We start from the raw sequence: 7,475 nt of genomic DNA, 5'->3' as shown, positions 1-7,475 counted from the left end.
GCTAAAGCTGAAACTCCAGTACTTTGGCCACCTCATGTGAAGAGTTGACTCATTGGAAAAGACTCTGATGCTGGGAGGGATAGCGGGCAGGAGGAGAAGGGGACGACAGAGGATGAGATGTCTGGATGGCATCACTGACTCAATGGACGTGAGTCTGAGTGAACTCTGGGAGTTGGTGATGGACAGGGAGGCCTGGCGTGCTGCGATTCATGGGGTTGCATAGAGTTGGACACTACTGAGCGACTGATCTGATCTGATCTGATCTGAGTCTGTGTTATGCAACACTGTAGTTTCAACAGTGCACAATTTCAGACATTCAAGCCCATAAAAATCTAGAATCAAGAATTGAAAGTTTAGTAATAAGCTTAGAATTTATTCATATATTCTTTTCAGACAGGTATCTGTCTTGTATCATCCCTGATGGCTAATGATCCAGGTTTGGTAAAGTTTCAGTGCCGTGATGTTTCTGACAACTGCAAACTTTTTTCTTAGTCAAGTCAGAACATGTTTTCTTTTTACTCAGAATTTCCTTTGTAATTCTGTTTCGGATAAGCTTTGGGATGATTTTACTGAGTGCTTATTCTTATATCTTCATAACTTCCCTGTGAATACTAGTGGATTTGTCCATTGAATATCAATATTAAATATTTTTAGTGGACAAACATTTTGAATTATTTCATTGCTATTTATAACTAATCTGCCTGTCCTTTTTTGCATTTAAACAGGTCTGAATGTTCTGCTCTTCAAATTGTAGAAGACAAAATGCTTCCTTTTACCAGGCTTCTGACTCCAAAGACTTACAGCTGGTTGTAACTCGAAGCTTCATTCAGCTGATTTGGAAAATCAAAAGCCTATGATTGAGTACTGACTCTGCTATCAGTAAATGAACATAGATCCCTTGAACACTGATTATATTCTCAGAACACTGGTATCAGCAGAGTATTTAGAAGTACAATGATAGAAATAATGACAACTACATTAATGTAGTATATCTTAGAGAAGTAGAAGTTCCTTGCTATGAAGGAGCTCTAAATGAATTATAGAGATAAGAATACAATAAAAAATTATGAATGACCTATGGCAGTATGTATAATAATTTCTGTGATAAACTATATGTTCTGTTGGGGTTGAAAGTGTAGGGAAATTAATAATGGTAAGTACTTGTGAAAGCCTTCAGAAAAGAGGAGGACTTGAAAATGACTTTCATTTTGTCTTGTAATGTTTAGATAGAGAATTGTAAATGATAAGTAAGGTGTTCTCTGTAAGTCAGGGAGGGAACAGAACAGGTATAGATGAAGAGAGAGAGAGACAGAGAAACAGAGATAGATGAAAGGGGAAATACAGACTCTAAATGGAAGGCACATATCAACATATGGAAGAAGGTAAGCTAAGTGGTATGGAAGCAGATTGCCGGGTGATGAACAGCACCAGCTTTGAAGTCAGGTTGATGTGGGTTCATTTTTTGTACTGTTATTTTTTAAATTGAGCTATAATTGACATATAACATTGTGTATCTTTAAGATGTACGATATGTTAACTTGATACATTTCCATATGGCAATATGATGAACACCATAGTGGTAATTAACACCTCTCTCATTTACATAAATATCATTTCATTTTGTTTAATTTTTTGTTCCTGTGTTCCTTCCGAATACAAAGAATGAGGTGAATGATCATCAAGAGTTTATGCAAATAAGGCATTAAATTCAGTCATGTTGGCAAAGAACTGAGTTCCAAATGACAATAGTTTGTTTGTAATTTTTACTTTATATTGAATACAGTTGATTTCTGGGAGTAGAAAAATGGCAACCCACTTCAGTATTCTTGCCTGGAAAATCCCATGGATAGAAGAGCCTGGCAGACTACAGTTCATAGGGTCACAAAGAGGTGGACAAGACTGAGCATATAGTTAATTTACAATGTCATGTTAGTTTCAAGTGTATAGCAAAGTGATTCAGCTCCACAAATACATGTATCTATTCTTTTTCAAATTCTTTTCCCATGTAGGTTATTGTGGAATATTCAGTACAGTTCCCCATGTTATACTGTAGGTCCTTATTGGTTATTTTATATATAGTAGTGTGTATATGGCAATCTGTCAGTTCAGTTCAGTCGCTCAGTCATATCCAACTCTTTGTCACCCCCATGGACCTGCAGCATGCCAGTCTTCCCTGTCTATCACCAAGTCCCAGAGCTTACTCAAACTCATGTCCATCTAGTTGATGATGCAATCTCAAACTGTTGGTTTAATTCCTATTCTAACCTTACTAGCCATGACTGACAATGTATAAGTCATTTATCTCTGTTTACCTCTTTTTCTACATTATTAAAGTAGGGACATGACTATGCTGACCACATTCTTCATGGTAACCCATAATCCCTGTCATATTCAATTCAGTATCTGTGTCAATCAATACTGGTTAAAACTTCAGTGAAGACAAGCAGAGAAATCAGACATTTCATATTGTTGAAAATTAGCTCTCTCTGAAAGTGGAAGTGAAATTTGCTCAGTCATGTCCAACTCTTTATGACACCACGGACTATACAGTCCATGGAGTTCTCCAGGCCAGAATACTGGAGTGGGTAGCATTTCCCTTCTCCTAAAAAGCTACAAATTAGGAAACCATATTTGAGTTCATTTAATTCAGCAGCAAAACATAGAATAAAGGTAGAGAGAATTTAGCTTGGAAGACCATGGAATTGACTATTTCAGCGATTCAGGCTTGAAGTAGAATACAACTCTAGTGGCAGCAGAATCAAAAATGATAGGCATTAAGAAAGACATTTCAAGGAAAATTTGCAAGACTTCTGATTCGTCAAGGCTTCCTTGGTTCTTGGAGGAGAAAAGATTTGGTTAGAGTAATTACCTATATGGAAAAAGAATCTGAAAATATTCTTTTGCTGTTTAGGACTGCTGTTGTTTACTCACTAAATCATGTCCCACTCTTTTGCAACCTCAATAATCCATGAGCCCTCCAGGCTCCTTCTTTCATGGGATTTCCCAGGCAAGAATACTGGAGTGGGTTGCCATTTCCTTCTCCAATATATATGTATATGTGTAACTAAATTACTTTAATGCACGACTGAAACTAATACAATCTTGTAAATCAAATATATGTCAATTCAAAGAATTAAAAAAAAAATAAAAGAAGATTAAAAGAGAACATCCATGTAAAACGCTGGTACCTTGTAAGAACTCTTTAAAGGTTAACTTATGATATGCGTGTTCTTAGTCTCTCAGTTGTGTCTGACTCTTTGCGACCCTTTGGACTATAGCCCACCAGGCTCCTCTGTCCATGGGATTATCCAGGCAAGAACACTGGAGTGGGTTGCCATTTACCTCCTCCAGTGCATCTTTCCCACCCAGATGTAGAACCCACGTTTCCTTTATCTCCTGCATTGAAGGCAGATTTTTTACCTGCTGAGCCATTGGGGAAGCCCTAATTTATTTATAATTTAAGTTTTTGTGGTAATTTATTATTTTATATGTAAATCAATTTTTCTAATGTAAAAAAGAAACTTTGGTTAATATTGTTTCAAAAGACAGGAATATATCTGAATGAAAAAGTCTAAAAGATAATTGAATATAATGGCAGGAATTTGATTGGGAGCATAGGACTGAGCTTACAGATATGAAGGTCATTGATTGAAGAATAAAATTTCAAATCAGGACATGGGATGAAGTCTCTGAGTAAGAAAGTGTAGTAATTGAGCCTTTAATAAGAGTTTTGATGGACCAAACTCAGTCTGACCAATGGTTAATGGGTTCCTCTCTGTGGCAAGCACTCAAAAATCACATACCAGGGAATCATGGATTACTGCCATTTTCATCTGTAGATTTTTTTTTCATTTTTTCCTTTTCTGGATGGCCTTCCATTTTCTCTGCATCTTTAGTTTCAGATGAGCATATTTTCTCTTACGCAGAAATAGAAGCTATTACTTTTACTTTTTTTGTTGCTGCTGTTTTCTTATTTAATTCATTTTTCTCAATTCATCACGTAAATGATCTTACAGAGTGAAAATTAATATGAGTAAGCTCAGACAGAATTGGACATTTCACTGCTGCTTTTGGCATTTGATTCTAGAAATGTGTTATTAGACATACATTGAAATTCTGTAGTAGTCAGTATATGAATATATAAATGTCAGTTATATGTTTTTTTGCTTTCTTTGACTTAACTTTTCTTCTTTTGATAAGTACTATCATATTAGTTTCCCCTATAATGGGGAAAATGGCAGGAAAATTACATGCATAGTCTTTTTTTTTTTTCTTCTCAATGTGTAATAAAATAACTTGTACTCCAGGATGATTAAGATGATAGTTTTCCTTTCTTGGGATGCCATAGCTAATGGAGTTTCTCTCTTTATTGGTATACTTTGAGTTTGTGGTTGTGTTTGGAAAATATAACCAGTGGAGTTCCAGGCTGCAAAAGATATGTTTCAGGTCAGCAGAGCCTCCAAAGATACCTAATTTCCCCTCATATGTTTATTATTTCCCTTTTCTATTCAGCATAAATAAATGTGATCCATGCTCTTACTCCTTTTACAAGTAAGAAGATATTGGTGACAGAAGTAGCAAACAGGGAGAGAATCTGCCTTTTCACTTTGTCATAGATGTGCCTTCTGGAAGTAAATGCTGCTGCTGCTGCTGCTTAGTCGCTTCAGTTGTGTCCGACTCTGTGTGACCGTAAGGACCGCAGCCTTCCAGGATCCTCTGTTCATGGGATTCTCTAGGCAAGAGTACTAGAGTGGGTTGCCATGCCCTCATCCAGAAGATCTTCCTGACCCAGGGCTTAAACCTGGGTCTCCTGTATTGGAGGCGGATTCTTTACCACTGAGCCAGCAGAGAAGACCCTGGAAGTAGATACTTGATGGTAAATGAATGTTTATGTAGCTACAAGAAAGAGTTCAGTTCAGTTCAATCACTCAGTCTTGTCCGACTCTTTGTGACCCCATGGACTGCCACACACCAGGCCTCCCTGTCTATCACCAACTCCCCGAGTTCACTGAGACTCATGTCCATCGAGTCAGTGATGCCATCCAGCCATCTCATCCTCTGTCGTCCCCTTCTCCTCCTGCCTTCAATCTTTCCCAGCATCAGGGTCTTTTCAAATGAGTCAGCTCTTCGCATCAGGTGGCCTAAGTATTAGAGTTTCAGCTTAAGCATCAGTCCTTCCAATGAACATTCAGGACTGATTTCCTTTAGGATGGACTGGTTGGATCCCCTTGCAGTCCAAGGGACTCTCAAGAGTCTTCTCCAACACCACAATTCAAAAGCATCAATTCTTCGGCGCTCAGCTTTCTTTATAGTCCAACTCTCAAAAGGAAGAGTAAGTAGCAACAAAGACACCCAGCAGATGGTGTGTTTCAGAGGCTTTGTAGTTGTGGAGCCAATGCAACAGTTTTTACTTGGGCTTTGGGCCAGACAGAAAGACTGCATGGTCATTTTCTTACTGCAGAATCACAACCTGATTCACAGCTGACTTTGGCCAGCCTGTACCAGGAAAACCTCTATTACAGGGCTCTGTGAGTGGTATGCAGCAGATGCAAATATGGAGTCATTATGGAAATGAGCCTTCACTCTCATTAACTCACACAAGGTGTTTATGAGGGTCATCGTGCCCTTCATTTGGCACCTAGGTGGTGAGGTCTGCTCCTTTAGAGATGGTGCTAATTCATTTTCAGCTGTGATTTTTACTTTATTCACAGACTGGTCTTCTGAAAACATCCCAAATGAATGTGAGAAAACACAGTTTTTAAAAGATTTAGTAAATGACAAGGAAAACAGAATCAATTCTCATATGTATATCAGAAAGTTGATCCATTGTGTGTGTACGTGTGTGTGTGTGTGTGTGTGTGTGTGTGTGTTATACTCTCCTTCCTATCCAGGATGAGTGTTATAATAGTATTTACTTAATTTATTAGCCAATATGTGTATATAGATGTAAACCATTTCACTTAAATTTATAATGAGAATTTATTTTTTCTCCTTTAGAAAAGAAGTAGTTCGGCTTGACCTGTGCCAGTTTCACATAGGGATAAACTGAAAAATCAAACCCTGCTTCAAGCGAGAACATGTATGTCTAAAGGCTTTAAAATCATAAATTAGATAAAGATGATTAATCAGAATAAATAATCAGCAACTGACATCTGCTCATAACTGGTAGAGATTAGTTTCTAAACTTCAAAGGGTCTGGAAACAGGACATTTTCAAAAATCAAAAGAAAACTAGGCTACTTTATTTTGAGCAAATACATCTTAAAGGCAAATCTTTCCTTTTGAATTAGATGTTTTTATGAAACACAAGACATTGGAAAGATGTGAAAAAAATGAAGTTATAAGTACAATAGTGAGTAAGTAAATATCAATTTAGATTCTCCTAACAATGTTTAACGAAGAAGGCAATGGCACCCCACTCCAGTACTTTTGCCTAGAAAATCCCATGGACAGAGGAGCCTGGTAGGCTGCAGTCCATGGGGTCACTAGAGTTAGACAGGACTGAGCGACTTCACTTTCACTTTTCACTTTCATGCATTGGAGAAGGAAATGGCAACTCATTCCAGTGTTCTTGCCTGGAGAATCCCAGGGATGGGGAAGCCTGGTGGGCTGCCGTCTATGGGGTCACAGAGAGTCGAACACGACTGAAGCGACTTAGCAGCAGCAGCAGCAACAATGCTTAATAAACTTTTGAATTGCTGGTATAATTTAAAATGCTGCTTTTACAAATTTTATTTTCAGGCATTAACTTTGATATTTACAAATGATAAAATGATAGACACCTTTCATTAGTTTTGCAGTGACACCAGGAAGAAAAAGGAGTGTTTTTACTACAATATTCTTTCATGTAGATAATAAATTCTTACTTCTTATAAGATGAATTGCCATAGTTTCTATCTTTAAGAGATAGAAATGTGTGAGATTCAGTCTTTTTGTAAACAATGCTAACCCTATCAAATTCTCTTTCTGATCCCTGACAAAACTGTACTCTAACCATTTTTTTATTAATCATTCTATATTTATTTGTTAGCATTTACTTAGACCATTTTCAAAGCATATGATCATTTACTTCTAGCATTTTCAAAGCATATGATGTCAGTAATAAATCACTTATTCATGTCATTGATTAGAGGAGGAGAAGGATGAAGTGATGGAGCTGGTAATGATAGAATTTATCAGAGCTGCATGTAAGAACTCAGTTGATTCAATCAGTGAGTAATTTAAGATGTAAGCGGATTAGTAGAAGCATAAAATTCATAACAGTTTCAAAAGAGTATTGAACATTTCAAAGAGCTTAAAATTTGTGTAGACTTTATAAAGTTGTTCATATTTTATTAAGGTAAAAATATATAGCACTGAAACATATACATTGCTGTATTTAAAATAGATAGCCAGGGGGATTTTTTTGCATGATTTAGGGAACTCTACCCAGTACTCTGTGACAACCTAGAAGGGTGGGATGGAGTAGGGGGTGGG

At 37.1% G+C, this 7,475-nt stretch overlaps 1 long non-coding RNA gene across 1 annotated transcript in view; it reads left to right on the top strand.

Moving 5' to 3' along the window:
* Positions 1 to 1,074, top strand: part of LOC104985750 — a 5,678-nt gene extending 4,604 nt beyond the window's left edge. Inside the window, exon 4 of the long non-coding RNA XR_824966.1 lies at positions 726 to 1,074. This is a non-coding gene — a long non-coding RNA (uncharacterized LOC104985750). The remainder of the gene's footprint in view (positions 1 to 725) is intronic.
* Positions 1,075 to 7,475: the final 6,401 nt, after the last annotated feature.

The sequence above is a fragment of the Bison bison genome, unplaced genomic scaffold, assembly GCF_000754665.1.
Source record: "Bison bison bison isolate TAMUID 2011002044 unplaced genomic scaffold, Bison_UMD1.0 scf7180017864060, whole genome shotgun sequence".
Lineage (NCBI taxonomy): Eukaryota > Metazoa > Chordata > Mammalia > Artiodactyla > Bovidae > Bison > Bison bison.
The sequence above is the reverse complement of the archived record's forward strand: the minus strand, read 5'-3'. Positions and strand labels throughout refer to the sequence as shown.